Source organism: Staurois parvus, unplaced genomic scaffold, assembly GCF_062004578.1.
Source record: "Staurois parvus isolate SC_StPar_1 unplaced genomic scaffold, SC_StPar_1.0 ptg000097l, whole genome shotgun sequence".
Classification (NCBI taxonomy): Eukaryota; Metazoa; Chordata; class Amphibia; order Anura; family Ranidae; genus Staurois; species Staurois parvus.
Window position 1 is genome coordinate 9,925,543 of NW_028317893.1, and position 25,966 is coordinate 9,951,508.

Sequence of the window (25,966 nt, forward strand, 5' to 3'; positions counted from 1 at the left end):
TTCAAACATCTGGTGTTGTTAAATCATGGTTTGATGAGCATGGAGACAAAATCTCACACCAGGATGATGAAGGAGGTGTGATTTGGCTTCCGAAACACATTCTGATTAGTCACAGCACCCTGAACATTTGACAGCTCCTTGGACAGCTCTCTGACAGATCTGGTCTCCATAGGGGGCTCCCCAGTGGCTTGCTTGGACCTCTGCTTTGGCTTCACAGTGCTCCTGACAGTGCCACTGATGTGGACTGGACTCTGGACAGATAATTCCATTTGGAACTTGATTCAATGCTCATTACCAGCAATGTCTGAGTGCATAATCATTACCCTTTACACCTTTATTTATTTAATAAAATTTGCTATGCTATTGGTGGCTTGGCACCTCTCTCCCCATCCCTTTTGAAGTCTGACACCTTCCCTGGATGCCACAGTTGCTGGACCTCAATATCATAAATCCACTATGGTCAATTTTGGAGAACAAGGTTCGGCTCATTTTCTGCCTCCAGCATCTCTGCAAGAACTGGAATGAAGAGTGGTATTTTTTTCTTATAAGGGATCACATAACTCTGTTCTTGCATAAAGAGCTCAGAGAGCTGGGGAAGGAGAGGTATCAGTACATTGATCATCCAGGTGAATGGCTGTGCTGGGGGTTTCAGCAGATTGGTGAACATTGGAGGACAGGCAGGCTGTTCTCCCAGGACTGACCACACTAAAATGGATGTGCTCTTGTGTCTTTCAAGGTTGGTTTGAAATAGTAAAGCAGGGAGACCTGCAGGATCACCAGTTCATGAAAAGGAAACAATACAGAGAGAACAGGATACGTTTTATCACAAGTACATTATACAGCAGGCACATATCAGGAATGTGAAAAGATGAAGTAACATATTCTTTAAGCTTACTGAACGTGTAAATTGTAACATATGTCATGATCCTTGTACCCGTAAAAGAAATGTACAAATGCTTAGTACAATCATTTGAAATGAAATACAACTATTTTTTACATACTGTATGCTTTTCTGCACATATTCAAAAAAGATCTTTAATCATTGAATATTTGGCATCCAGCAGCTGTTGTACAATATACATTTTGCAGTGGTCAGGAGTATATAATGTTTATATTGTATTTAGAGTTCTGTGGTCAGAAGAAGGTCATTTACAGCCCTACGTAGAGTAAGGAGTACAAAAATATAAAGACTAGTGTATACAGTGTAGTGTGCTTTAAGCACACGGGTCAGAAGTGCATTACACACAGAGCACAGGAGTTGGGAGTATGTTAAATCAGAGTGCAGGGGTCAGGAAAGTAAAATGCACAGGTCATTAGAGTACAACAAAAATTAACTCACTCCCAAAGCTAAAATCCCCCAGTACACATATATCCTCCATTCCCCAAGCTCACCCAGCAATATAGATTCCCCCTACCCCTGAGTGTGTATCCCAAAAAATATATAGTAAACTTCAGCTTTGCCCCGCATTGTCAACAGCTATTAGCAATAACTGTCAAACATACTGTATATCAAAAAAGTTTGGTGATTATAATATGTGGATGCTAACAGCAAAATGGCCTTACATTTGTCTACACTTTTTTGCAGTTAATATAATTATCAAGAATATAGTAATAGGCACAGTGATGAAGGAGTGCATTGTTCAGAGGTATAGAGCAATGCTAGTTCCAATGAGAGGTCAGGGTTCAGTGGTGCTAGCGGTGCTAGAGGTGGTTGAAAGGCACAGTAAAGTTCTAGGAGCACTAAGAGCAGACAAAAAGAACAGTAAGGGGTGGGGAGTGCTGAAGGTGGATAAAAGGAGCAGTGTAAGGTTGGAAGTGATTAGGGTCAGCATAAGGAGCAGCAAAGGGTTGGTAATGAAGGGAGTTTATATAACGAGCAGTATAAATTTGGTAGCAATGGAGGTGGATAAAAGAAGCAGTATAGGGTTGGTAGTGATGGGGTGGGTATAAGGAGCAGGCTGGGGTTGGTAATGAGGAAGTTGATATAAGGAGTAGTATAAATTTGGTAGAAAAGGAGGTGGATAAAAGGAGCAGTTTAGGGTTGGTAGTGATGGGGATGGTATAAGCAGCAGCATAGGATTGGTAATGATGGGATAGATATAAGGAGTAGTATATGTTTGGCAGCAAAGGAGGTGGGTAAAAGGAGCAGTATAGGGTTAGCAGTGATGGGGATGGGTATAAGGAGCAGCATTGGGCTGGTAATAATGGGGCTAATATAAGGCGCAGTATAAGTTTGGTAGCAATGGAGGTGGATACAAGGAGCAGTATAAGATTGGTAGTGATGGGGGTGGGTATAAAGAACAGCATTGGGTTGGTAATGATGGTGTTAATATAAGGAGCAGAATAAATTTGGTAGCAATGGAGGTGGATAAAAGAAACAGTTTAGGGTTGGTAGTGATGGGGATTGATGAAAGAAGCACTACAGGGTTGGGGGCGATGGAGGTAGATAACATGAGCAGTGCAGGTTAGGTGCTCGAAGTGGACACCTTTTGCATTGCAGAGTGAGCACTGGAGGCAAATGCAAGGGGAAATATGTAAGGCTTTGGCTATCAAATGAAGCAGTATGGGTGCTGTCTGAGTAGAAGTGGAACAACATATGGAGGTATGCTTAACCCCTCACCTACAGGGCACTGTCACCCCCTTCCTGCCCAGGCCAATTTTCAGCTTTCAGTGTTGTTGCACTTTGAATGACAATTGTGCAGTCATGCAACACTGTACCCATATGACATGTTTATAATTTTTTCACACAAATAGAGATTTCTTTTGGTGGTATTTAATCACCGCTGGGTGTTTTATTTTTTTTGCTATAAACAAAAAAAAGAGCAAAAAATTAGAAAAAAAAAGTTTTTCTTAGTTTCTATTATCCAATTTTGCAAACAGGTAATTTTTCTCCTTCCCTGATGTGCATTGATGAGGCTGCACTGATAGGCAGCACTGATGAGGTGGCACAGATAGGCAGCACTGATGGGTGACACGGATAGGCGGCACTGTCTGGCAGCACTGCTGGCCACTGATGGGTGGCACTGCTGGGCACTGATGCTCGGCACTGCTGGGCAGCACTGAAGGGGGGCACTGCTAGGGGGCACTGCTGGGCACAGGTAGGTGGCACTGCTAGGCATGGCTTGGAACAGGTAGGTGGCACTGCAGGGCACTGCTTGGCACAGGTGGGTGGCACTGTTATGCACTGCTGAGCACAGGTGGGTGGCACTCTTAGGCACTGTAGGGCACAGGTGGGTGGAACTGCAGACCACTGTTGGGCACAGGTGGGCGGCACTAATGGGCACTGATCATCAGGGCACTGATCATCAGATCTGATCTGTTCTCTGACAATTGCCGGTTATCGGCAGTACTTTCCTCATGCTGTGACAGCATGAGGAAAGTGCAGCTGATAATCGGCAACTGTATTTACCCAGTGATCTGCTGTGTCATTGGACACAGAAATCATGGAGATCACCGGGTGCATAACCCTGGGGGTGCACGGGAGGGCGCGTTATGGGAGGATGTCATATGACACCCTTCCAGAACTAGACAACTGAGCTGTAGCCATCATTCGGCTATAGCATGGTTGCCAAGTAGTTAAAATGTTACTAAACCCACAACAGAAAAATCAGTGTGTATATACAGTAAAGCATGCTTGTTATACTCACTGCAGAACCTTAGGGGTTAATCCTCCATTTGATGTGTATTGCTAGAGATGTTTTTTTTTTCTTGGGAATGCATGTGATCAGCACAGGGCCAATCAGCACTGTCCAGACAGCAGAGGGTCAGGGGTTTTGCATCCTCCTAGAGCAAAAACAAAACTCCTCCTACAAGCTTTAACCTGTTAACCAGTGCTCTGCTGAAGTCACAAGACTGCTCTAACTACTGATGATACTACTGATACTAGCAGTTCATATTTACTAAAATAATTGCATTTCCATTTTCTGTGTTCTGTGGAGACCAGATATAGTGAATGCAGGATCCTGAGTTTAGTAACACTTTAAAAGGGAGGACAGGAGAGATGCACAGTGGAATGATGTGGGGGAGACACTAATCAAAGATTGTGTCATGCCACCTACCCCATCTGTGCGAAGATGAACACAGTTTTGTAGATATACTCTATATTGAGGGAGTAATAATAATAATGGGAATTAAGTAGATTTCTGTTTAATAAAATGTATGATAGGGGACTGTCATCTCATCTCTATGAGTGCCTTAACTGCATTAACAGTCAGGCAACATACAATGTTTTATAAATACCCATAATAAATATAGTAAATTAAATAATTAAATCAATAAGTATACTACAAATATCTCACTTTTTGACATCAAATCTGAATACCTGTTCAGAAAAAAAAAACTTTGTATTTGTTGCACTGTAAAATATATATGTATTGACTATCCACATGCAGGCAATTTAAAAGTATTTGATGAAAGAACCTAAAAACAAATAAGGATGTAAAACAATGTAATGCTACAAAGATAAAGCAGACGTGAATTACCCTGCAGTGCCTCTCCTGTATCACAATAGCAATACAATAGGAAACTGGAGCAATAGGCACCGTATTTCCAGCAGTACTGTATACCTAACCTGATTCTATTGTTCAAAAGTGTTTAGACACAGGACTCTCTCTTGAAGATGAGCATCATACTGAGACTAAATCATACACTGGGATTTTACACCAGATAACACAGCAGGGTGGAAAATATACAGAAGTAAAGAGAGTGGAACTAGGGCACGCTGGAGAGATTGAAAGGGCAAAACTATAAAGTAAAAAAAAAAAAACTCTCAAGTTGTTAGTTTGCTTTTCTGTCTCTGGCTTTGTGCCTCAGGAGCTCAATTGATCATGGTTCCTAATGACAAGCTTGGGAAAAAAAAATTAAACTCTTTCCTGAAGCTCTTTCAAATGCAAATAGTTCACATGAGATAGATAGGAAGCAGTCCCACCCCCTTTTCATAGCCCTCTCCTGATTTTATACTCCATCTGTACCTCCTGTCAATAAGGATGCTCACACGTTGGGTTCTCTTTGACTAGCAGCTGCTGTATCCAGGAGAAACAGAAAAAGAGACAAAGTCACTGGGCTGCCTTTTACTATAGTGAGATCAGCTAGTGAGACCACAGAGCATGTTCTCCCAGCAGTTCAGAGACCCTGATAGCATTGAGCTGCTGTTACTCCATCCCAGTCTACCCAAAGCAGAGCATCACTAAGTTCTCCTTGTGACAGCAAGCAGGCACATGTCTCTAGGAGCAGGTACCAGCTTAATACAAGGCACTGGGGATTTACAGAATTCTACATTTGGCTCCACAAGAAGAGAAATAAAGGTAAGCTAATCTAGCAGTTTTTTTTTTACTCTTTTGTGCAGTGGATTATTTGTAAAGCAGTTCATTCCAGGGAAATAGTAGCCTGGGATTCTGTTCCATGCCATAGAAAGATGCATCATTTGCATGCAGCATCAATGACATTTAGAAGTTACTTCCATTTTAATCAGAGGTGGCTTTGAAAAGAGATAAAAAAGACCTGCTGCCAGTAAGCATATAAAAAGGCAAGTCTGCAAAAAAAAAAAAAAAAAGCATGCTTCAAATGAGAAAGCGCAGAAGGGAAGGAGGGATAGACGGGAATAGGAAGATATCAGGAGAATGCCTTTCAGGCAGAACAGCCAATTTAGAAAGGACTTGCAGGAATCCAAAATTAGGAGTAAGGTAAATATTCATTGCACTCTGCTGTTGATACCTGCTCTGTCTCTCTTTCTTAGATGTGGTGTGTTCTTGTTATTTTGACACTAGCCCATGCTTTGAGATAACTGTAGTGATAACTGTCATTCTACAAAAGCTCCTGATGTATAAATGCACAGCTTAATTATCTACTGAGTAGCTTGTCTAACACAGGTTAGGTTAAAAGCTTGGTGACCTATTCTTTTAAGTGCTCAGACTTTCAGTATGTGTGCAGCATGGTAGTTCATCATAGTGTTCCTGGCAATTCAAGCTGGAGCTAGGGTCACTGAGGGTTATGTTAAGCATGACTTCACTATTCAGTGTCAGGTTATTCTCTGCAAAATTATGAGTTCAGTGTTGGCTCTGCTTGCTCTGTGTGCATGTGTGTATATATACCAAGTGAGCACCTACTTATTAAAAGAGCCAGGGGTATTTAACCATCTCTACGTCCTTCGCTTTTCGTCATCCTCATAAGCGCACACTCTGCACATTATAGCATCCAGGTAATAAATATAACTGGAGACTGCAGAGTGCTTTGCTAGCAAATTGGTTAAGAATACAAATTACCTGTTCCAGCATATTACAAAGGTCATGCACGCTTGCTTTCTACTCTTTTATTTTTTTTTAGCTTTGATTTGCATGAGTAATACCTAAAGTGTTGTGTTTCATGGGGCTGGCTATTTATTATCAATGTCATCTCATATTCGGAGTCACTGCAGAAGATGCTTACTAGTGGAACACTTTGATTAGGTCAAAAATGATGTATCAAAGCATTAGGTTACTGAAAAAAAAAATCAATAGGATATGCATTAGACTTTATCAGGGTTGTCCTAAAGACTTATAACTACTAAGACCTACTGCATACCTGAGCTAAATTGTACCTAGTAGTACCTGCAGTCTATAAAGTATTCATTGTGGGCTGGTAACACCATGAAAGTGAATGCTGACATTGCCAAGCATAACGTATCCATAGCCAGTCTCTCTCTTAGTAAAAGTAAATTAAGGGAAACAAGGACTCACTGCCACCAATGTGAAGAAAATAATTAGATACTTACAGCAGAGCCCAGTAAATGACATGTGTGTGACATTTCAGAACAGAGGTCTCATAATGACAAGCATATTCTTTACATCCCAACATAAGACTTTGTAGCGTACATACACTAGGTTTAGAACTCCCTGGTGGCAGTATTTATTCTACTTTTTACATTGTTATGCAACTGTTGCACAATATAATAGTTCAGCTGCAAAATATAAAGTGGAAATAAAAATATGCAAAACAGTAAGAAAACAAATGTGTAGACCGTATAATTATGTCTTATAAGCCACTGCTGCTTTCTGCAGCAGGGATGCAGATGTCACCAAAGCACACTTTCTATTTTTGGTATTTTGCTGAATATTCGGAAGCCAAGTAACCTTCAGTGTCATCGTAAAGGTTACAGTAGCATAGGCAAAATTTATGCAGTTCTCAAAGAATATTGGCATTACATCAGCAAGCCAGAAAAACTTTAGACATTTTCTGTTTAATACTGTAATTATTGGAAACCCAACCAAACCCCTTCTTTTGGCTATTAAAAGAAATCAGACGTTACCTGCGATTTGCTTTTTTTATTTAGGTTTCACATCTATGGATATTTTGCTACACAAAAATGCTGTTGCAACTGGTGATTTTGTTTTTGCCTCTGTTTACCTTGAAATATTTATCTTTTGCTAAGATAACATCATTTTGCGTAAGTGTTCGGAATTTTTTTCCTGTTAACCCCTATGATTAAAGTAATAAGCCATGTGCAAGGACAGCTGCTTTTAAAATTCCACTAAGGGCACCCAAATGCTGTATGACCTCTCGGGGGCTTAAAGTGAATTAAAAGCAGCAGTGTGCAGTGTACAGATTTTTCAAAATTGATGGCAGATAAGTGAACTCTTATGCAAACACAGAGGGTATCTGATGCAAGTGCAGTCCCAACTCTGCTGCTAATATTGGCTGATCCTGAAAATGAGTATATTCTTACAAACTTGAGTGATGTGTCAAAGATCCCAACGTCTGTATAGTAGTAACTGATGTCAGTTATGTGTTTGTGGTGGGACCGTTCATACCTCTAATTTCACTTTCCTCAAGTAATCACACAGAGTTATTTTAGGCATCTTGAAATACTTCTATATTTATACATGAAACAATAGGGAGCCGCTGGCCAGCTGGCACACCATGCATCATGTGCACTGACTTTACTGCTACTGTGTATGTTATTTGTAGATTACAACCTTACCTTGTTAATTATCTTGGCCTGTGACTCTTGGAGCTTTTTTTTCTACCTTCAGTTGTCTGCGCAGTAAACAATATACATATAAATAGCAAAAATTACCTACTTTTGAGAGGAATAAGATTGTATTTCATTGCCACGACCATCTCATTTGTTTTTAGGTACAGCTATGATTGTTTAATTCATAGATTTGAAATGATTGTAAACTTATTTTTTATAAATAACAAACATGTTATACCTACCTGATCTGTGCAATGGATTTGGCACAGAGCCGTCCGATCCTCCTCTTCTAGGGTTCCCCCCTGGTGATCTTGGCTCCACCCCCCTGTTGAGTACACCCCTTAGCAAGCTGCTAGCTATATGGGCACTCATGCAGGCTCAGCCCCAAGCAGTGCTCAGTGTGTCCATTGACACTAAGAATGGCTCAGCCCTGCCCCTGCTCTCTGATCACTGGCTGTGATTGACAGAATTAGGAGCCAATGGCTCCTCCCCTCTGCTGAATGCACCCTATAGCAAGCTGCTTGAAGTGGGGCACTCATGCAGGCTCAATTCCAAGCAGTGCTCTGTGTGTCCATTGACACACAGAGAATGGCTCAGCCCTGTCCCTGCTCTCTGCTCACTGGCTGTGATTGACAGCAGCAGGAGCCAATGGTTCCATCCCCGCTAAAGGTTCAGCCCTGCCCCCTCTCTCTGCTCACTGGCTGTGATTGACAGCAGCAGGAGCCAATGGCTCCACCCCCGCTAAAGTTCAGTCCTGCCCCCGCTCTCTGCTCACTGGCTGTGATTGACAGAAGTAGGAGCTAATGGCCCCCCCCTCTGCTCAATGCACCATATAGCAAGCTGCTTGCAATGTGGGCACTCATGCAGGCTCAATCCCGATCAGTGCTCTGGTGTCCATTTACACACAGAGCATGGCTCGGCCCTGCCCCTGCTCTCTGCTCACTGGCTGTGATTGACAGCATCAGAAGCCAATGGCTGCACCCCCCTGCTGAGGCTCAGCCCTGCCCCCCCCCCTCTGCTTGCTGGCTGTGATTGACAGAAGACAAGGGAAAGCCAAAAGAGCTGCTACTCTTGGGCACACCACTGGATCAAGGTCTGAAGGGGGGAGGGAGGGGGGCTGCATACAGAAGTTTTTCACCTTCATGCAGATAAAAACTATCTGCCTTTAAAACTACTTTAATAAAGTTGACCGCTGTTTCAAGTAATGATAACCTTTTGTTGCAGATTAAAGTTTCTGTAAAGTTTATTTAAGATAATAAGTAAGCTTGTAGTAAAGAAACTCTTTACAAGAAGGCAGATTAGGAATTCTAATTTCACTCATCAGCAAGAAGTTATTGGAGCTAGTAGCAACCAGACAACTGGCATTTTCAAAATTAAAAGCAATGGCAGTATAGGTTTCCTTTAGGTGTATATCCTCACAGGTGCTGAATGTAGAAGAGCACCACCCAAGACATGAACACTCTCCTGGTGGGAAGGGTTCAATGGTGGAAGCAATTTAGATCAATGGCAGGTGTGACACAAACTTTGCATATAGTGTTTTGAATCAATACAACATCAAGCAACACAGTACACATATTTGGCTAAGCACATTTTCTAACCTGGTGATTTGGGGATATTTGGGAATAGACATCTTTTACAATGCAAGTGAACATGAAAAGAAAAGAATAAGAATTGCTCTGCTGGATGTTTTATATATTTTGCATTAATACAAATATGGAAAAACCAGTGAGATATCCCCCCGTAGTTGATGGTTGGTAGGAGAGCTGTGTACTCTGGTGGAGAGCTCTCAACTTAAGTCTTAGAGATATGGTAGAAGCTGTTTTTACATTCTGCTAGTGTCAAACCTTAGTGTAAATTAATTTTAGGTGAACTAATGCTTTCAGAGAAGAGAATTATTGAAGGGCCAGTGATCAAACTGATACAAGTACAAAAGTGCAAAAGGCAAGGATAAAAAAAACTAAGTCTTACAGACAGTACAACCTGTTTCAGGTATCAGCAGTTTAGAACAGTTTAAACAATTACATACAATTTCTGATTAGAATTCTTAAAGGTTATAGAATTCCTTTATAAACAAAGCACATGTTCTCTTATTTGGTATTACTTAAAATGCCATCAGGTGAATCCGATTCTTTTGTCAATGGGATCTTGTCAGTGATCTTCTCAATTCATAAACAATGGTTGTAAACAAAAGATAAGCTTGGAATTAGTTAATCTTTAACCCTCCATTTGTTAAGAAATACAAATTTCAAAATGTCTTGCCAATCACAATCTTGAACTTTATTAGCAGCTAAGGATATTTTGACATGTCTGTCTTAGCTGGAAATGATGGAAATGAGATCTGACCAACAAATAGAGAACTAGTTTAGTTGCCTACAAAGCTTTGTGAACTTTGAGGCACTGGCTATGCTAGGTTTCCTCTGGATACTAAAAAGCCACTTTAAATCTTTTGGTTATCCAAATGATTATTCCTGTTGAATGTCATGCAGTGGACTATATATTGTATGTGCTTCCACTAGGTGTTTACGCCTAGTGACAAACATCTCACTTATTTGCTTGTTTATTGAACATGGACACACTTATAGCAGTATCAGGACATGTATTATGTTTATTGGTTAAAATATAGAAGCCCAGCAAAGCAGTGTATGTAATCATAATACATTAAAAGCAAATATAAATACCATCTAATATACTATCTATTGAAACATAGCATTTGAAACATTCTGGAAATAATAATGGTCTACCTTTAAACATTTGTGTTTGATTTTTTACAAGCCTTTAAATTCTCAGTGTAGAATAAATTTGGAGTACAAATTTATTTACACATTTTAATGCACTTTAATGCCCCATACTATGGGCATTAAAGTATGTAGAAATTCTTAACAAGCAGTGAACATGCTTTACAACAAGCCCTCACTAACTTCTGTAGCTGCAGCCCCTGTAGAGAAATAAATCTTCAATTTTACAATAGAGGTGCTGAAACTGCAATTCCTCTTCTCATATTAACTCATATTAACTCATAGTAACGGGGACTTGGCACCCTGACAGCCGTCTAATGCAAACAAAAAGCAGGTGCTGCAAACTGTCAGTAACTGATAAAAACCAACTTCAGAGTCTCTTTTGGATGAATTTCACCATAGTGCCTGCATATACAGAGGTCAATCAGGTCTGGTTTTCAAGAACATGTTAATATTTTAGTAGTGGGCTTCTTCAACATGCAATATGCATGTAAAGGTGCTTTGCAGTGTCTTTCAGCAAAGCACTTCCAGAACGTAACTTCTTTAAAACTCTGTTGAAATAGGAAGAGATAGCCCAGCCACCACACACCTCATCCAGCCCAAGTGGTTAACAGGCAAAGAAGCCTCAGCTTGATTCATCCAAGCCATGCCCACAACATGTTTCGCCCCACCCACAGGCACCAACATGCATGATGTGCATTGCTGTGCACTGGACTACAAACAATGTAACAAGATCTATTTTTTTTTTTGTGCGTTGAGGTACATTTCAGCCAAGTCATTTTGAATGGGCTGCCTAACACAATGTGCCTCATCACATGCATTTTGTTGAGACACACTGGGGGAGATTTAATTAAATTGATGCACTTATAACCTGGGGCAAATGTGCATGGTAGCCAATCAGCGTCTAACTTCATCTTGCTAAGTTAAGCTTTGACAATAAAACCTGGAAGCTGATTGGTTTCTATGCAGAGCTGCACCATGCAGTTTTAGTAAATAACCCCCACTATGTTCTGGTGTGAAAAAGCTCTGACTATCCATAGTCTGAGCATAGGTATACTTTTATCAGTATAGTATTGTGGTCCTCAGGGCTATCATTGTTACATATTTTAGGATTTCTCTTATGGACAGTAGCAAATAAAGGAAAATGCATCAATATGACTTTGAACATAAAATTGTCATGAATGTAAAATTGGCATGAACATGAAATTTACATAGTTTTGCATACCATTTGTATCGTTATGGTTGAGGAAACTTAGCAAATTTTGAACATGTTTGTCAAGTACCTTCTTTAGCAACTCTATGAATATGATGTTGGTCAACCTTTAGCATCTCATGGCATTTCTTGCCCCATCTGTGGCCTGTTTTGATACTTCCTGCTGTTTCCTGACCTACCCTGAGGCCTAGAATGTTATTTAGAATGTGCCGCAGTGTGTCAAAGTCTTCAAAGGTGTCATATTTCTTGATGGTCAAACTCCCCTGTAGCATGTTCATGGATTTACACTGACCTTTTGCATATTCTAACATTCAGAATGGCCTATAGCATGCCCTAGGGTTTAGACTCACCTAAGGCATGTTCTAATGCTTCAATGCTTAAAGCTTTCTCTACCAGCAGATTCCATTCTGGATCAAGGCCCAAACTTCAAGCTAATTATATCTTTTGTCTGGACTAGCTTTTCTGTCATTTGCAGTTTCTATTTTCGGGGCTTCTTCTTGCTGATATGTTTAAACACGTGCTTTTGAAAAGATAGGCACAACATCAACAAACACATATTGTAATTATTCATGCTTTATTTATACCTGGTGCAGTCATTGTTATGTGAAAACTGTAAAAAAAAGTGTGACTTAAGCAAATTCTATGAACAAATAAACGCTGACAGTTTTCAAATTCAGTAAGAGTGCAAAATGCAAAGCTGATGCTACTGGGACAGTAATGAGTTTAATTTGTGTTTGCCATAGTCAGTTGAATGAAATATTGCCTCTGATTGTTTGCTGTGGGTTACTAAATTGTGCACATTATCATTACTATTTGCCTTACTGGATGTGCTTGTTAATGTTAATAAATAACATTTGCAAAAGTCTACTTAAATGTGAGAAAAAACATATTGTTACTAATGTAAAACCTACAGTATAGTCCTCTATAGAATTATTTTTTTTAACAGAGGCTAAAGCCATGACAAAAAATACAGTAGCATAACAATGTAAACTGCTGATCGAAGAACTCCATCATAACGATCTGTCATTGCCAGTTAGTCTGCGGGGAGAGTATCCGATCATGACTGTCAGTGTTAACCAGTGGGTGTCACTGTCGTACTGACAAAGGAGACACTAATTGAGCTGGGATAGTGCAGAGGAAATAATGAAAGTTGTGCTGTCTACATGTGCAGCATACATTGGCCCTTTTGGTAATTTCTTATTGCTGAGCTTAATTCTGCCTTAAAGCAGAGCATAGTTCAGCAGCAGAAAATGTACTGACAGATAAAGGCTGTGCTGGAGAACTCTGTGGAAGGCTGTAAGAAAAAAAAAAGTGCACCTGGCAAACAAAAATGAAGCTGTTCTGCATGAAGCATTGCAACGTAAAGCAGAACATCGAGCAGATTTTGAAATGTAAAAAAAAGAAAAAAAAACAGTTAAGCTATGATTCATAAGGCTAGGTATATATTTGTGCAATACAGGGATGCATGCAAAATTGCATGGGTTCCCGCAGCTCCCGAAAAACACACATACGGCAATGTCATTAATTGTTAAAGATCCCCATACACACTGCTGAAGTGCATGAAAATTGTGCTAAAAAAACTGAACCTCTCCCATCCTCTGGAATTCCCTACTCCAGTATGTCTGGTTAGCTCCTACCTTGTCTGCCTTTTGGAAAACCTAGAAAACTATTAGAGAAGCCCAACCCACCTCCACCTAAAACCGGTACTTAGGGCACCTCCATCAGATCATCCCCTGCAGCTATTACCTTGTTTACCACCTGTCCCGCATTTTAGATTGTAAGCTCCATGATCAGGACCCTCCTATTCTTTCTGTATTGAACTGTAATATAATTGTACCACAGCCCTTTTTATTGCAAAATGCTGTGCAAACTGTTGGCACTATATAAATCCTGTACTATTTTATAGTACCATACGTTTTTGGAGCTGCGCAATTTAAAAATTGGGCCATGCACTTCTTTAGTACAATTTAGATGTGATAAACAGTCCATTCAAATCAATGGGTTGTCTTATCACAAAGCAACAAAAAAACACGTGCATGGCCGCATTTCGCAAATGTAAATCAAGCCTTAAAGTTGGTGCAAACCCAATCACTAAAATTGTATATGAGCTTTAATGTGGGCAGCACAGTGGTTTAATGGTTAGCACGTATTCTTTGAACAGTATTGTTCTTGATATGAACCATTTCAAAACATGGCAAAATATACAATGCGCATTTGTGTGCCATTATTCTTAAGCGGTGCGATTTTGCCATGATTGTCACATGACAGGATTGTGCAGCAAACACAGCAAAATACACATTGAAAAAGGAGCAGGAGTTTCTTTTGGAGAGAATTGTTCATAGGGCAGCCCATCCAAGTAAATGGGATGCCTTATGCACAACATGAAACGCATGTAAATAATGCTTTAAAAATTGCAGGCGGGACCACTAGTTGCAAGATCTGAGTGGGGCCTAATTGGCATGTGTATGTATGTGAGGTAGGGAGCTCCTTGAGGTCTGGGACTGATGTGAATGTACTATATATAAAGCAATGTGTAAATGTTGATGCTGTATCAATACTTCAAATAGGTAAATTTAAAAGTCAATAATGTCTTTAAATCTGCAACTTTCATTTAAATAATACCTGGCATCCTGCCATGAAGGTCCATGGTCAGATGTTTCCTATTGTAGTGTGACAATGCACTGTCCCTGTCTCCCAAATGGTTATCTGCATTGTCACCCTGTCCACACTCCCAATGGAGACTACAGGTGTTCATGTCAGCATACATTGCACAAGCATGGTCCATTGTTGTCACCATCAGGAAACTTGCCTTGCGAAATACCATACAGACATTTTCGAAGTGCATGAATGCAGATCAGTATTGATCATTTGCAACAAAAGCTAAAAAAAATGGTGAAAACAAGTATTTTATGGAAAAATGTTTATGATAAACTGCTTAAAGTGGAGTTCCAGCTGAAAAAAAAAAGTCAGCAGCTACAAAAACTGTAGCTGCTGACTTTTAAAATACAGCCAGTTACCTGTCCCTCGGTCCAGCGATGTCCTCACCGCCGCTGGTTTTACCGGCCGTCTTCTCTCCCTGGCACCGGCATCTTTAGTGTGGGCACCCAGCTGTGACCGCTTGTGGCTTCACAGCCGAGTGCCCACTGCGCATGTGGGAGAAACACTGCACTTTGTGAATGGCCCTGTAGTCTTCTGGGACCTGTCACATGTCCCAGAAGACTACAGGGAGGGAGGAGGGGAGGACAACTTCCACTTCCCATCGACTAGGTGATCGCAGTAGAAGTGGGAGCAGGTACCTGTCAAATTTGGGTACCCACTCCCCAAAGGTGCCAATCCTTAATGGGGAGTGGGGGACACACAATTAAAGTGGAACTTCCCTTTTTGGGTGGAACTTTGCTTTAAGTGATGTAAAGATTTTAAGTTAAGAGTTACATCTACTTTAATGCAAGCACCAGGGTGATATTTCTTTCAATAACACTATAAGAATGTGCTCTTTTTTAGTTGCAAAAAACAAGGCTACAGCTGTAGATGACTAAAAAATTGAATTTCCTTTTTTTAAGCATCAAAGTGCCCTGTTTCCATTATGATTCAATTATTCTCACCAAGGACCTTAGGCTGCAGCCACATTAGCCCTTGCTTTGAACTTCCATGTTACATGTGTCACATCCTGCTTCAGTTGAAGAGTTGGAAATCAGTTTGTGGAAGAGCCAGGGGACAAATCAGTCATTGGCTTATATTTCTTTTAAGAGCCTCATGGTAAAATATTACATCTGAATCCTAGGCGTTTTATAGGGTGGAGGCTGTAGCTAAAAGGTAGAAAATTCCAACTTTTGAAAGAAAAGACTAATAAATGCACCCATATTACAAAAAGCAGAAACATTAATGTTTTTTTTTGGCATTTTAGCCTACAAAGTACTGCAACTGTGACCAGGGAATTGCAGGTGCAATATTTTGGCTCATGCAGACACTTCCTCTAGCTATGGCGTTGGAGGAAGTATCAATGGGCTACAAGTGTGGTGACGTCAACACACATTCGTGCTCCATCAAGAACTACAGCCTCTTTCCTGCTGTGGCAGATGGGACTTTTTTCATTCCCAACACTCTGTGAATGAATGATGCAGCTTGTGGGTGAAGCCATGCAGAACCATGCAGAATTCAAATTTGGAGGAAGAAGACTCTGTAAGTGGAGGGGGTAGTTTGCAGATGGGGGGCTGTGGATCATGTTTCACGTTACATCCTAAAAATGGCTGGCATTAATATTTTGTGGCATTAACTTTTCAGATATTCATTTGTTTAATATTTCAGAATAAGTGAGATGTTGTTTACTCCAGCAGTAGAAATGAGACTACAATGCCAGGGGAAAATGGAGCCCAGCCTTCTACTAAGGCCCATTTGTGGAAAGGATCCACAGACTTGAGCCTGAACCATGTGGCCACATAAAGTGGTTGTAAACCCTTACATATACCCAGTGAAATGACTGGCCTCAGGTGATACACAGAGATGAAACAAATCCTCCTACTTAAGTTGTACCTGTCTATCTGCAGTCTTCTCTTCTCTACATTCGTTCAAACTACTGAAATTTTAAAGCTTGTATAACAGTTCAGAAAAAAGGGGGCAGAAAGCTGAGGTTACACTTTGTAGAGCTCAGTGAGGAGAACTCTGAGAGCTGATTGGAGGCAAGAGATCCCTCCCCCCCCCACAGGAACATCGCTGAGGTTGTCAATCTACCAGAGGTCCCTTTGCTGTCACCATTTTTCTATTGGTGTCAGGAAAAATTGTCAGAAATTATTTGTTAAAAGCAGATGACTGAAGCAGCAGACAAAAATAACACTTAGTGCTCTATATATACATACTATAGAGGGATGCGCTTTGTTCATGTTTCATGTCTAAGGTTTACAACAATTTTAAATCTTCTACCAGATTGACCCCCTATCTCTTGTTCTCTGTGACAAATTTAGAATTTCCTCACTGATCACAATAACCACTAGGACATACTGAATGAAGAAGGTAAATTTCTCTTGTATTCATAATAAAAAAAAAAAATACACTGTGTTCTTTGAATGTCAGCAGTGTTGAGTAAGTGACCCTCTGTGATAAGTGTGCCAAGGGGAAGCCGCTCACACAGAACTCAAGCAGAACCTGCATTATTGCTACTGACACTGTAGTAGGACTGACCACTACAATGATTTGCAGCTACTGCTTGGCCCTTCCGGTATGAGATTGAGATATGCATACTTACATTGTGCCAAGCTGGACCAATATAAGAATGCTATACAAATAATTTCTGAAGTTAAGCTTTAAAAGACTGATATATACTGTACATTTAATGTACACACTGTATATTATTATTACAGGTACAAATATATGCTGATAACATTTGCAGCTCTTTACATATATACTGTATATTGTACATTTACACAAGTCCCTGCCCTCAAGAAGCTGACAATTTAAGGTCTCTAACTCACATTTAAACCTACACATACTAGGGCCAATTTAGACAGAAGCCAATTAACCTAAAGCATGTCTTCAGAGTGTGGGAGGATATTGAAGTACCCGGACTAAACCCACACAGGCACAGGAAGAACATGCAAACTTCAGGCAGGTTGTATACATTTGTATATGCATTGTACAGTACATGCATTATCAGGTTTTACCTGCTGGTGAAATCACAGTGCAAAATCTTAAACCAGGGATGCTAGTCCTAGAGAAATGAAGGCTGTAAACAAAATCTTATAAAATCTAAAAAAAAATCTGGTTATTCAGAAACACTGTTTTAAAAAGGAATGCATAGTGCTTTATTTATTTATGAAGTCTCCTTCAATATTTAAAAAATAATTTTTCTTTTTCTTATTAAGGTAAACAGATAAGTTGAATTTAAATATTATATAGCCCTTTATCTTGGTGTTTTTGCCAGCAGCGCTGGCATTCACTGAACGTCTTTTAAAGGCAAATTTGTCTTTATTGGATTTTGCAATAAATCAAGCAGTACATAGCATAAAAGAGAGAATTATGAAAACATCAACAGTGGCATGGGCGGGGAAGAACAACAATTTAGGAATTAGAGTGGTTTATGGGTTGGAGGGATACAGATCCCCCCCGTAGTTATAAAGGGGCATCCCCTATCAGGCGATATTTAAAGGTGATACAATAATTCCTTAACGTCTAGATGAGAAACCCATGTAAAGAATAAAGGGGGAGCTCAGGAGACAGCGGGAAAAGAAGAGAAAGATGGAGGGAGAGCGAGAGGGAGAGAAAGAGGGGAGGCGAAGAGAGCCAAGGAAGAGCGAGAGGCGAACGGAAGAAGAGGAGAGGAAAAGAGAAAAAAAAAAAGGGGGGGGGAGGGGAAGAGTCTTGGTACTAAATGATACCATGCGCATGGAGGAAATGTTGGCATTTGACAATGACACTTATGATAAACACAAGCTGTTGTGTATGGTCTGGCTCCACTTCTCCTCACACCTACGAAATCTGTGTGCCCCTGTAGGGCTTTGAAGGAGTCATACTCAACTCCCCCAGGCGCCCACCCCTGTACGGCTATATAACCCGCCCTGGGGGGGGGGGTGACCAAGGAGGTCACACCGACGGAATGCCTGCGGTTGGCCACCTGGTAGGCTTTCCTCGGTCAACTGACCCTCTTCCTCTTTTAAACCATTCTCTGTAAGTTTCAGAAACAGGAATATGTAAATATTCAACTTGCTCAGCAGTTTCTGAAACGCTGCAACCACCAGTAATCATTTCATGGTAGTAATTAGCTCTAAGCAAGCAGATAAATATACTGTATACAAAGACTGAAATATGTATACATGAACTATTTTGCTTGCCAGAGGATTTGTAATTCTGCTCAGCCTGCCTTTATATCCAGGCACTCCTGCCAGACAGCATACCCAGTTAGTGACCTTCCTTTTCTCCACAGCAAGTTTTCTCTACTGCAAGCAAGTTAGGCAATACAACCCAGTGACATTTTCTGTGACTAGACAGTAAAGGAGAAGCCAAACACTAGCGAGGTCACCCTGTGCCCAACTCTGGGCATATTCAAATTAATTACTGGAAGCAATGTAGAAAGCAGCAGAACCCTGCCTGGCTGCTATCCCAGTCTCCCATTGTGCTGCTGTACAAGGATTTACAAGAGATTGACTTTAATACAAATTCAGGTCTACATGTTCGTTCCATTTAAGCATTCATGTTACTCTTTTTCTAGTGAATATATACATAATTTACGTGTTTTTGCTTCTGTCTAGAGTTCAGCTTTAAGTCAATGGGATTCCATTAATGAGGAAAGAAGAGTGACAGATTGTGCTGGAAGGGTGAAAATGTATAACTGAGCTGAGTGTCCTTGTCATATTGATGAAACTACTAATTAATTCACCCACGGTTATAGTGCACGTTGAGGATAGTGGAGGACTAAACATTTCTCTGGCTCTCTTTCTCTCTCCCGCCTATCTTGCTGTCAGCTTCTGATCTAAGAGTAAAAAAGCCCTGTTGCAAGTCCATCTTCTACTGTCCTTGCTTTGTACTCCACTGGAAGATTTCTTCATGCAAAGATGAAACATGCAATAATCAAGTTGTATTCTGTTAGCTGTGATCTTGGTGCCAACAACCAAATGAAATGCTTCCTGGCACCCAGTCTGCAATCTCTGGCTGACATTGACAGCCAGTACTAGCAGTGTTAGTGCTCTCAGATGAGAGTTGACATTCCCCTTGTTACACTGAGAGCACAGTAGAAGGATAACATTTTCTTTGCATGCTGACATATTCTAATGACTGGAGGAAAGATGAAGATGGGGTACATTTAGAAGCTAACCCACTTTAACTGAAGTGTAAAGAATCTCGCAGCTTGGAAGTAGACATACGTTTTTACACAATATTTGCATGCAAATAGTGAAATAACTATAAATAGTGCCAGTGTAATAAAGATGCACAAATTGTGGACTGATCAGCTTCCGATTTTTGAAGGGCACCTATAGTTGTAACAGTAGAACCAAAGCCTCCTATTTAAAAATAAAAATATGTGTGCAGCAGTACTTAATCATAAGTGTATCTGCACTTGCAGGTTTTGTTTTTCTTTCAGAGCTCTATTACACTGGATAACAGTTTTTTCAAAAGTTTTGCTTCCTAAAAAACTTTAAGTGATTATGACAGATTCCTTTAAACTGAACACAAACACAATCTTAGAATGTCTGTATCTTGAGCAATATGAAATTAACTTTTAGTGACTATGTTGCATTAAATTGCATAATGTTGTACTATATTGTATTAAATTAGTGCATCTCACTGCAGTGTGTAACAATAGTCAGCCAGCATTGATGAATTCCATGTAGAATTAAATGGTCCAGACAGCAGCACTCCAAGTAACTTCATCTTTATTGAAAAACATACAGTATAAAAGCAAATTGTGGCAGCTACACGGACACTGTGGGAACTAGAAATGTCATCTCAGCGTGTAATCATTACTACACTCTCAAGACCGATCCACCATTCAAATAGCCATTTCCAAAAACCGGAGCAGCTGTGGAAAATCAATCACGAGTGTAGTTCTTTCACATCAAATGCATAATTATAGAAACATACTCTCAAAACAATCTCAAAACAAAAAAATAACAAAAAATATATAAATCACATATATCCAACAAGAACACATACAGTTGCAAGAAAAAGTATGTGAACCCCTTGGGATTACGTGGAGTTTTGCATGAATTGGGCATAAAATGTGCTCTGAACATCATCTAAGTCACAACAATAGAAGAACACAGTCTGCTGAACATAATACTACACAAACATTAGATGTTGCCATGGTTTAATTGCACATAACATGTAAACATTCACAGTGCAGGGAGGAAAAAGTATGTGAACCTTTGGACCTAATAACTGGTTGACCCTCCTTTGGCAGCAATAATCCCAACCAAACGTTTCCTGTAGTTGCAGATCAGACCTGCACAACGATCTGGAGTCATTTTGGACCACTCCTCTTCACAAAACGGTTTCAGTGTAGCAATATTCTTGGGATGTCTGGTGTGAATCGCTCTCTTAAGGTCATGCCACAGCATTTCAATGGGGTTGGGGTCAGGACTCTGACTGGGCCACTCCAGAAGGCGTATTCTGTGCTGTTGCAGCCATTGTTTTGTTGAATGACTTGTATGCTTTGGGTCATTGTCCTGTTGCATCACCCATCCTCTGCGGAGCTTCAGTTGGCGGACAGATGGTCGTACGTTTTCCTGCAAAATGTCTTGATAAACTCTGGAATTCATTTTCCCATCAATGACAACAATCCGTCCAGGCCCTGAGGCAGCAAAGCAGCCCCAAACCATGATGCTCCCTCCGCCATGTTTCACAGTGGGGATGAGGTTTTGATGTTGGTGTGCTGTGCCTTTTTTTCTCCACACATAGTGTTGTGTGTTCTTCCCAAACAACTCAATCTTGGTTTCATCTGTCCACAGTATATTCTGCCAGTAGTGCTGTGGAACATCCAGGTGCTCTTTTGCAAACTTCAAACGTGCTGCAATCTTCTTTTTGGACAGCAATGGCTTCCTCCGTGGTGTCCTCCCATGTACTCCATTCTTGTTTCATGTTTTCCTTATTGTAGATGTGTCAACAAAAATGTTAGCATGTGCCAGAGATTTCTGTAGGTCTTTAGCTGACACTCGGGGATTCTTCTTTACCTCATGCAGCATTCTGCGCTGTGCTCTTGCAGTCATTTTTACAGGACGACCGCGCCTAGGGAGAGTAGCAACAGTGCTAAACTTTCTCCATTTGTAGACAGTCTGTCTTACCGTGGACACATGAACATCAAGGCTCAAGGAGATACTTTTGTAACCCTTTCCAGCTTCATGCAAGTCAACAATTCTTGATGGTAGGTCTTCTGAGAGCTCTTTCCTGCGAGGCATGGTTCACATCAGACAGTGCTTCTTGAAACCAGTAAACCCAAAACAGGTGTCAGCAACACATCCAATATCATCACACTGATTGGAGTCAAGGTTGGCTCACTCCTGGCTCCAATTAGCTCTGGGAGAAGTCATTAAGCTAGGGCCTCACATACTTTTTCCTCCCTGCACTGTGAATGTTTACATGTTATGTGCAATTAAACCATGGCAACATCTAATGTTTGTGTAGTATTATGTTCAGCAGACCGTGTTCTTCTATTGTTGTGACTTAGATGACGTTCAGAGCACATTTTATGCCCAATTCATGCAAAACTCCACGGAATCCCAAGGGGTTCACATACTTTTTCTTGCAACTGTATATCTGGAGGATTGGTCTTAAGAGTGGAGTCATGGTTAAGCGCTGGAATAGCGTGAAATGCCATGACTTTTCTAGTCCCCACAGTGTCTGTGTAGCTGCCACAAGTTGCTTTTAAATGTCTTTCAATAAAGAAGTTAGTTTGAATGTGGCTGTCCAGACCATTTAATTCTACAAGGCTTCAGTAGAGCGAACTGAGCCTAGCACCTAAGAGCCTTGTGGAGGAATGTGTCGGTGGTCTGACCTGGAGCAGCATTACATTGCTTGAATCACTGATGGATTTAAGTTGCCCTGATACCATTTTTTGTGGTAATGTCTGGGGAAACTTATCACCATGTTCGTAGCTGACTAGACCTAGATTTTTGGGAGAGAAGTCAAAGCGTTAATACAGAAAATGAATATCCAGTGACATATTGCATTTCATGGCCTTGTATACCAAAGTTTTTCAACCAACTGAATGTAGTTTGCTGCTGCATGGTTGCCAAGAAAATTCTCAAGAACATGCTTCAATGTTTTCCAATTTTCTCTGGCCCCACTAACAGATCTTTGAACTGCTTGCCATTGATGATGTACCTGATCTGTGGACCAACAAAAATGCCTTCCTTCATCTTCACATCAGTTATTCTTGGAAAAATCTGCCTCAGACATCTAAGCCTTCTTTTCCTTGTTCATCATTTTCTAAATTTTTCATCATTTTTTTAACCAAATAATTTCAGAGTGGGCATTTTTATGTAATTTGACTCTTTTTCATGCTCCATTTGCATATGTAACAACAGTACTTGTTATAGAGAGCTGCATTTCAAGCAGCAGAACCACTATTTTTAGATCTTCATAGATATTCCAATTGTACTTGGTGTATTGGATGTACTTCAACAACAGTTCCATGTTTTTCTATGTTTATTTTATGTGTAACATAGCCAAAAGGGATTGCAATTTGCAAAGCAGAAAATTTCTATAAAATGTTTGTGTTTGGCAGCTGGAATCTAAAATGTACACCAAAAAGTGTTCAGAAAACAAAATCTTTATTATCCAGTGTTATGATAAAGTCATGAAGAAAGTGCTAGGCTATTTGAGAGATTAACATGTTAACAGAAAGACTGTTAGGTTGTCAGAATGGCATGTAAGAGAGAAAGCTACTGTATGTAGTGGGACAGGGGTGGGCAAACTGCGGCTCTCCAGCTGTTGCAGGACTAAAAGTTCCATCATGCCTCTGCAAGTCATAGCTGTAACTGTAAGTTTTGTAATGTTACAGTGCCTCATGGGAAATGTAGTTCCACAAAAGCTGGAGTGCTGCAGTTTGCCCACCCCTGTAGTGGGATATCTATTTACTCACCATGCTCGCATTCAAGAGAAGGCCCCTTTTAACTCCTTTTCCACAACTCCCTTGGTTCATGGACATGCCAGAGAGGCCATACCTGATGAAGCAGAGGTAGCTAGGCAAGTAATCTGAAACAACTATAAGTGGGTGTGGGCAACTGAGCAGGACATATTCAAAACCAGATACTGTCGGGGTAACCTCCATAATTACTTCCAGAGTTCTCTAGGTCCACTAGGGTGGCACTTAATTTTTGGACCTTGAATTCCTTGAGCTATTTACCTGTGTTACCAGAGCTATCTTGGACTTTACTCTAAGAGATGATGTCAATGAGGATAATTGCATAGAATTGTTTGTTTTAAACTGTGTAACTGAAGTAGTGATTCTCAGCAAAACTCTCTTATTATAGATTCATATAGTGGCTATGCAGTCATATGGTACACTGATTGAACCACAGAAACATTGCCTTGAAGGGTGCATATCTGTGTAGCTTTCATAATATGTTATTCTGCACTTTATGCATGCTCTTTGGCATCTTGAATCTGTTTTGCATTATTGATTCTAATTTTTCATCTGTTTAGTAAACAGCAAGCTACAGTTACTCTCTGTCTGATACCTCAGAAGATTACCTATTCTGTTAAAGCTATTTTATTGAAAGCCTCAGAGATTATCTTATATATAGCATAATAGATAGCATTACCACTGCCCCGGTAATATTTGTAATAACGGTAATATCTTCTACTTGTGCATGCAGAACCTTATGTCATATCATTCCTGGGCCCCAGCTGCTCTGGAAGTGACATAACAAATCCCAAAACAACTAAACAGGAGGCTTGGGAACATTGGAAAGAAGCTTCACTGTGTAGCTCTGTATGTGTATATGTGTAATAAAATTCAATTAATGCTGCAGGGCAGTGTACTGTGCACCACCAACAAGCTAGAAATATGCTAATCTTCAGCTCTTGAGAGGTGGGATATTTAATAAAAAAACATGAGCTTCCCATCCAATCCAGGAGTACTAGTATATCTGCCTTCTGCAAAATGATGTTCACAAGTAATTTATAAATGCCATAATCAAATTTTTAGGATTATTAGATTTAATATGTGCAGAGACTGAATTGAATCTCTGATACAAAATTGGCTTTTGCTGCTAACAGTGAAAGTGGTTCCACCCTTTTCAGCAATTGTTAAACCTGTGCACAATTTGTTTTGAAAACCTCTTAAAGATTGTAAGGGGATATAACCTTTTTTACATGTGTTTCTCAAAAGTAACAGAAGTGATTTTCACTGATATTAAAAATAAAGTTAATTTATGATACCATGAAACTGATTCTGTAACTTTAAATCACCTTCAGACAGAATATGCACAGTGTGACTGTGTGATGTTTATATATGAACTATTTTTGCAGAGCCTTATGGTAATATACCAAAAAGCCCAGCTCTATATAAATAGAAAATATCATAATTTGGGTCTACAGGTTTCTTTTGTATATGGAAAATATAAGTGTTTTTTGTGATATAGGATTATAGGCTCCATATTGCTCATTAATTTTACCATTATATTGTTCTATATTTATTTAAATTCCAAAAATAGAAGTCCAGTTTAGCATAAGAATCATTTGTAAGTCTTAAAAAAAAAATGGCCCATATGGGGGAAGGGGGCACTTTCACTGCAAAAGAAGCAGAAGGCAATGTAGCATATCCAAGCCAACAACCTACAGTCTCCGTACATATTCACAAATCATTTAATCCTAAAATATTGATTAGGACATTTATGACTTACTCTTGATCACAATTGTACAGAAGGTACTTATACCAGTACTTATAAATTGGATGGAAAATCATTTTTTTTTAAATAAATATAATTTTTAATTTAAACCCATATATTAGCATGGAATAAAAAAGGAATTGGATAATTGGAACGAGCTTAAAGTCCTTACTTAACCATATGGATAATGTATATTTTTCTCAAAATGTATGAATTATTGGACTTATCCTGTAGCAATAAAACAAATTAGCCTCAGACGTGGCCAAGATGGCGGACTGATTGGACATGCATGCTGGAGCTCTGCTGGATAGTTATCCTTTTTTTCTCCTATCCTGCACCTAGTGATCGCTGAGTGGCGGTGCCCACACTCTGGATGTCTTGTAGATCCTCCGGGCGCCTGAATGGGGGTAGGAGGCTGTGGTCCCCCCCCACTACAGCTGTCGCGGTAAGTCTGAGTCCTCCTGGGAAGGCACCGCAGGTGTGCTTTTCCAATATGGCGTCTCAAACAGACCATGAGGAGGCCGGAGCGCATTCCTGAGGTGATGACGGCTACTTCCACCTGCCAGGCGGCATTGACTTCTAAGACTGAGATGGTTCAGCTGGATGTTGGGCTGCTCCGCAAGGACCTTGACAAGATTCACTCCCAAATCTCTGTAGCTAAGCAACGGGTTGGACACGTGGAGGACGTGGTGGGGGAACATGCGGCCTCCCTCCGCTCCCTGCAAACGAAGCTCAGAGTCCTGGAATACAGGGC

General features: G+C 40.3%; 1 protein-coding gene across 2 annotated transcripts in view; it reads left to right on the top strand.

The window, feature by feature from the left end:
* The first annotated feature begins 4,836 nt into the window (after nt 1-4,836).
* CDH7 (cadherin 7) overlaps nt 4,837-25,966 on the top strand; it is a 340,655-nt gene continuing 319,525 nt past the window's right edge. Inside the window, exon 1 of one of the 2 annotated variants that reach the window (XM_089671067.1) lies at nt 4,837-5,303. The gene's annotated coding sequence lies outside the window, so the exon portion shown is untranslated. Of the gene's footprint in view, nt 5,304-5,573; nt 5,682-25,966 lie in introns of those variants that run through there. The other variant, XM_089671068.1, reaches the window with a different exon arrangement.